Raw genomic sequence first — 7,322 nt, 5'->3', positions numbered from 1 at the left:
TTTATACCAAATTAGACCGATTCGTATCCATTTTGGCTGATTCCATGATATTTTTATATGAATTTGACGTTAGTTTAGTTGCAATTTAGCCGAAAACCTATTCGGTTCAAGTCAATTAGACTATTCCAGTTCAGTTCGACTACGGGTTGTGATGAGATTGATACCTTATGATTATTGATGATTAATACATTTAAAAGATTTATGTGATGTATTTAATATGAATTTCAATAAGATTAATGAAATTTCAATATGAAATCAGACTATGTAACTAAAATGAATGATTAAGCCATTAGATGGTATACGAGGAGTATGTTTCTTTGTAAATGACTGACATACCAATATTGATAGGGTGTCTCCATTCGAGGATTGGGTTTTCAGACATAACGACTAAATGATTCTTTCGTTCTTTAATGAGTATAATGTATTTTCACGTTAGTGACGGAGAGACACTACTCGATATATTATTGAGAGTGTGATACAGATACTATCTATCCAGCTCTTGAGATAATACCATATCGCTTGGGTAAAACCTATTCCTTCATTGTTAAGAGAGACATAAAAAAAAAAAAAAAAAAGGAGAGTTTCCCAAAAAGAAAAAAATATTTTTTAAAAAAAATTTGATAATAAATAAATAAATAAATTGTACTCCTAACTTATCCGCGTAAATCTTAAATCTCTTTTTTCCTTCAATTTAAATTCTATAATTGTACTCGTACATCAGGAATTAGATTTCAATTGGGAATTAAGATTTCTTGTTAGATTACACATACAAGGAAACAAAATTAATCTTATCAAGGGCAAAACCTCTAATTATAGAATTTAAATTGAAGGAAAAAGGAGATTTAAGATTTTGGAAGACTACCAAGTTTCTAGTGTGGGCGCAGTGTTTTAAGCATCAATTTGCTGCAAATGCAGGAAGCGTTGATGACAAAGCATCGAAAACTCCACACACACCCCAAAAGTAGTCTGTAATCAGTGGAAGGTTACATATGAGACAATGATGGCGACCAGTATATATTGCCCTCAACAGAGGCGTCCAAAAACCACGACACTTTCGTTCGTCATACAACATGAATACGCTGAAGAAGAAGAAGAAGACCTCAAAGGGCAAGCAAAAGATACCGTTGCAGAAGATTGAGAAAGCAGAAAAACTCTATGTCAGCTTCAGCAAGCGAAAATGTGGATTGTTTACCAGGGCCAGCGATCTCTCCAGTTTGTGTGGCACAGAAGTGGCTGTGCTTCTCTTTTCACCCATCGGTCGGCCTTACTGCTTTGGTTGCCCGAACGTGGACCGGGTGCTGGATCGCTTTCACTTCAGCAATATGATTTCCAGTGCCGGGTGGTATCCCCATGAAGCCTATCGAAGTGTAATCGGCGACACCTTGAACCAGCGAGCCATGGAGCTGAGGAATCAGATCGATGCTGAGAAGGCCAGGAAGGCAGTGCTCCACGGGCAGCTCACGGCGGCGACACAGGACTTGGAGTGGCTCGAGGACTTGGACAACTTGGACCTGCCAATGCTCGATGAGTTGAAGGAGGTGCTCGTGCATATTAAAAACCGGGCCAACTTCCGAGTGAGGCAGCTCTTGACCGGTTTAGGGGCGTCTTCATCTAATGCCGGTACTTCCGGCCCCGGCGGGATCGCAACCATGGATTCAGGAGAGCAAGGAATTCAACCTTTGCTAAACCCAGTTCTACCTATCAAGGAGTTGTCGACTGATCTGAGAGCGTCTTCATCTAACGCAGTTATTGTCGGTGATCGTGTGAGTACTTCCAACTCACACAAGATTGCACCGGTCGATTCAAGGGGGAAAGGGATTCAACCCATACCAAATCCAGTTCTGCCCATCAAGGAGTTCTCGATTGATCCAAGAGTGTCTTCATCTAACACAATTACTATCGATGATCATGTGGGTACTTCTAGCTCAGGTGGGATCGCGATCATCGATTCAAGATGGCAAGGTGTTCAACCCATGCTAAACCCAGGTTTGTTCATCAAGGAGTTCTCAATCGATCCGAGGGTTTCTTCATCTAATCATGCAGGTACATTTGACTCGGGAGGAATCTCATCTGTCGATTCAAGAGGGAAAGAGGTTCAACACATGCCAAATCTGATTTTACCCATCAAGAAGTTCTCAACCGAACAAAGGGCATCTTCATCTAATGTAGTTAGTATCGGCGATCATGTGGGTACTTCCAGCTTAAGAGGGATCACGACCATGGATTCAAGATGGCCAGGGGTTCAACCAATGCAAAACCTAGTTTTGCCTATCAAGGAGTTCTTGATTGATCCAAGAGCATCTTCATCTAATGCAATTACCATTGACGATCATGTGGGTACTTTCAGCTCAGGCAAGATTGCGATCATCAATTCAAGATGGCAAGGGATTCAACCCATGCTAAACCCAGGTTTGTCCATCAAGGAATTCTCAATTGATCCAAGGGTTTCTTCATCTAATTTGGTTACTATAATTGATCACATAGGTATGTTTAACTCGGGAGGGGTCTCGCCCGTCGATTCAAGAGGGAAAAAGGTTCAACACATGCCAAATCTAGTTTTGCCCATCAAAGACATCTCAATCGATCAGAGGGCATCATCATCTAATATAGTTACTATCGGCGATCATGTGGGTACTTCCAGCTCAAGCGAGATCGTGATAATCGATTCAGGATGGCAAGAGGTTCAACCTATGCTAAACCCAGGTTTGTTCATCAAGGAGTTCTTGATTGATCAAAGGGTTTCTTCATCTAATGTGGTTACTATCATTAATCATGCAGGTATGTTCAACTCGGGAGGAATCTCATCTGTCGATTCAAGAGGGAAAGAGGTTCAACACATGCCAAATCCGATTTTGCCCATAAAGGAGTTCTCAACCGATCAGAGGGCATCTTCATCTAATGTAGTTACTATTGGTGATCATGTGGGTACTTCTAACTTCAGAGGGATCACGACTGTCGATTCAAGATGGCCAGGGGTTCAACCAATGCAAAACCTAGTTTTGCCTATCAAGGAGTTCTCGATTGATCCAAGAGTGTCTTCATCTAACACAATTACTATCGATGATCATGTGGGTACTTCTAGCTCAGGTGGGATCAGGATTATTGATTCAAGATGGCAAGGTGTTCAACCCATGCTAAACCCAGGTTTGTTCATCAAGGAGTTCTCGATCGATCCAAGGGTTTCTTCATCTGATCATATAGGTACGTTTAAATCAGGAGGAATCTCGCCTGTCGATTCAAGAGGAAAAGAGGTTCAACACATGCCAAATCCGATTTTGCCCATTAAGGAGTTCTCAACCGATCAGAGGGCATCTTCATCTAATGTAGTTACTATCGGCAATCATGTGGGTACTTCTAGCTTAAGAGGGATCACGACCGTCGATTCAAAATTGCCAGTGTTTCAACCAATGCAAAACCTAGTTTTACCTATTAAGGAGTTCTTGATCAATCCAAGAGCATCTTCATCTAACGCAGTTACCATCGACGATCATGTGGGCACTTTCAGCTCAGGCGAGATCACGATCATCAATTCAAGATGGCAAGGGATTCAACCCATGCTAAACCCAGGTTTGTCCATCAAGGAATTCTCAATCGATCCAAGGGTTTCTTCATCTAATGTGGTTACTATCATTGATCATATAGGTATGTTTAGCTCGGCAGGGGTCTCGCTCGTCGATTCAAGAGGGAAAGAGGTTCAACACATGCCAAATCAGGTTTTGCCCATCAAAAAGTTCTCAATCGATCAAAGGGCATCTTCATCTAATATAGTTACTATCGGCGATCTTGTGGGTACTTCTAGCTCAAGTGAGAACGTGATAATCGATTCAAGATGGAAAGAGGTTCAACCCATGCTAAACCCAGGTTTGTTCATCAAGGAGTTCTTGATTGATCAAAGGGTTTCTTCATCTAATGTGGTTACTATCATTAATCATGCAGGTATGTTCAACTCGGGAGGAATCTCATCTGTCGATTCAAGAGGGAAAGAGGTTCAACACATGCCAAATCCGATTTTGCCCATCAAGGAGTTCTCAACTGATCAGAGAGCATCTTCATCTAATATAGTTACTATTGGCGATCATATGGGTACTTCCAGCTCAAGAGGGATCACGACCGTCGATTCAAGATGGCCAGGGGTTCAACCAATGCAAAACCTAGTTTTGCCTATCAAGGAGTTCTCGATTGATCCAAGAGTGTCTTCATCTAACACAATTACTATCGATGATCATGTGGGTACTTCTAGCTCAGGTGGGATCGAGATTATTGATTCAAGATGGCAAGGTGTTCAAACCATGCTAAACCCAGGTTTGTTTATCAAGGAGTTCTCGATCGATCCAAGGGTTTCTTTATCTAATATGGTTATTATCGTCGATCATGCAGGTATGTTCGGTTCGAGAGGGATATTGCCCATCGATTCAAGATGGCAAGGGGTTCAACCCATGCTACACTCAGGTTTGTCCATTAAGGAGTTCTCGATCGATCCAAGGACGTCTTCATCTAATGTGGTTACTATCGTCGATCATGCAGGTACATTTGGCTTGAGAGGGATCTTGCCCGTCGATTCAAGATGGCAAGGGGTTCAACCCATGCTAAACCCAGGTTTGTCCATCAAGGAGTTCTCGATCGATCCAAGGGTTTCTTTATCTAGTGTGGTTACTATCATTGATCATGTAGGTACGTTCGACTCGGGAGGAATCTCGCCTATCGATTCAAGAAGGAAAGAGGTTCAACACATGCCAAATCCAATTTTGCCCACCAAGGAGTTCTCGATCGATCAGAGGGCATCTTCATCTAATGTAGTTACTATCGACGATCATGTGGGTACTTCTAACTTAAGAGGGATCACGACCGTCGATTCAAGATGGCAAGGGGTTCAACCATTGCAAAACCTAGTTCTACCTATCAAGGAATTCTCAATTGATGCGACATATTCACCTAACGTAGTTACTATCGGCAATCACTCTTGTACTTTCGGCTCAGGCGGGATCACGACCATCGATTCAAGATGGCAAGGTGTTCAACCCATGCTAAATCCATCTCTGCCCTTCAAGGAGTTCTCGATCAATCCAAGAGCATATTCATCTGATGCAGTTATTATCAGTGATCATGTGGGTACTTCCAGCTCAAGTGAGATCATGCCCATCACTTCAAGATGGCAAGCTGTTTTGCCTATCAAGGAGACCGATCCAATAGGGTCCTTATCTAATAGAGCTAGAATTATCGGCAATGCTAGTACTTATGGCTCAAACGAGATGGTGACTGTTGATTCAAAATGGCTAGGGTTTCAAACCATGCTAAACCCAAATCCATCCATCATGGAGTTCTCGATGGATCCAAGGGCATCTTCATCTAATGTAGTTACAAACTTCGATCTTACAAATACTTCGGACTTGAGATTGTGGCAGGAAGAGGATGTTCAGGATCATCCGATAAAATTAAAACGATACAGAGAATATTAGAATGACCCATACACAAGAAAAACATGCATATATTGAGAAATGATCCTTAATATTTCAGATTAGAGGATTAGCTCATTTTTGGATATGAAGGGAAGAATGATTTATACTTTAACACTACTATACATTTAGTATATTTTGCGTGTATGTTATTTGTACTAGAATGTTGTGAATTTTAAAGAAACTATTGAAATTGTTAAGTAGGTTATGAATATCCTATAGATGGATTGATTATTGATTGAATCATGTAATTAACATACTATGGAGGTAAATTATTTAGGTTTTGGCCTTACATTCCTATAGGGAAACATATAGGGATGTGATGTTGAATCATCCTCTGCTTTTCGTTAGGTTTGGAGCATTACGATTTATCTCGTGAGTCCTATTTCGACGATGAACCCCTCTAAACCACTATTATAATAGCCAAACCCATTGAATTAGGCGATCGATGTGAAGAACATCAATTAGCTTTCGGATGATGTGAAGCACATCAATTGCCTATTGAATGAGGCGACAAGAACATCAGTTAGCTTTTAAGCTTGCCGTAATAGTAGAGATCGTACTTTTCATAGATCAGGCCCTATACTGGTCAATTACAACAATGAATTGTGGACATAAGTTGTGTTTAATTGACATTTTCTTCTTTGTTCATGCTCTCTATGCAAGGATTGAGCACCTTCTATTCTAATCCTCCAAGATTTTCTTCATTGGAAACTTGTCTTTATTTAAGATTTTTCTTTGTGATCTATCAAGAACTTCTTCAAAGATGTTTATGAGCAAGTTGCTTACACTTTCTTGCATCTTGTTAATGTGTGTGTATGTAGTGTTTTTGTTTTCATTTATCATATCAAATGATTTGTTAAAATACTAACCAATAGTACTCCTCATTAACTTGCCATTTTTGCGTAAAAATAGTAACTAATACCATTTATTAAGGCACATCCCGATATGATATCTAATATATTAACTTGATGTAATTAAACCATAGTTCAAAAATACCTAAATCCAAATTAATGATGGTAGATCCATGTAACCCTATATATTGACTCAATTGGTCAACTACACTATATGTTAAATCAAACCCTTTATACTAACTCAATTACTCCACTACATCAAATGCCAAATTAAACCATCACCACCTATTCATCCAACCTAACATTAAATCAACCTTCACATTGGTGCTCAATTGGCATCATTGTAGGATAGTTTGGTCTATGTGTCTTGGTGATTAGGTACATAGTAAGGTAAGACATGTCAAAACCCCATGTCATCTCTCCCATTGTGTTTCAAAACATTAAAGGGGCCGTGACATCGTGATGCTTTATTCAATAGGCCATCTGACCAATATCATTTGTTATGCTGGCTTCAAGTCATTGGAAGAATGCTTCATAACAAGATTCAACTGTATCATCATCAAAATGATTATTTATGATTGAGTTCGCCTACATCATCACTAAACGATGCTTAAGGGTCGAGTTTGATTACATCGTGGGCAGGGATGCTTCATGACTAAGTTCTATTGCACCATTGTTGAATAATGATTCATAGCTAGGTTTGGCCACATCTTGGGTAGATTTGGTTGTGTCATCATCAAATGATGCTTCATGAATGACTTAAGCTACTTTGTTATTGAATGATACTTTATTATCGAGTTTGGCCATATCATGGTCAGAGGATGCTTTATGGTTATGTTCGACTACATCATAGTGATGCTTTATGACTCATAGTTAGGTTCAACTACATTATAGTTGAATGATGTTTTATGGTCAAATTCGAAAGCATCATAGTTAAATGATATTTCATGGCCTGGTTTGATCACATCATTGTGAAGGATATTTCATGGTCCAATTTAGCATGATTCTAGAATGA

The 7,322-nt window shown here is 39.9% G+C and overlaps 1 non-coding gene across 1 annotated transcript; it reads left to right on the top strand.

Moving 5' to 3' along the window:
* Positions 1–5,408: 5,408 nt before the first annotated feature.
* On the top strand, positions 5,409–5,510 carry LOC135675257 (U6 spliceosomal RNA). The gene has a single exon (XR_010513836.1). It is a non-coding gene; the product is annotated as a U6 spliceosomal RNA (small nuclear RNA).
* The last annotated feature ends 1,812 nt before the right edge of the window (positions 5,511–7,322 follow it).

Source organism: Musa acuminata, chromosome BXJ1-5 (genome assembly GCF_036884655.1).
Source record: "Musa acuminata AAA Group cultivar baxijiao chromosome BXJ1-5, Cavendish_Baxijiao_AAA, whole genome shotgun sequence".
NCBI classification, from domain to species: Eukaryota; Viridiplantae; Streptophyta; class Magnoliopsida; order Zingiberales; family Musaceae; genus Musa; species Musa acuminata.
This window is presented reverse-complemented; position numbering and strand designations above follow the sequence as displayed.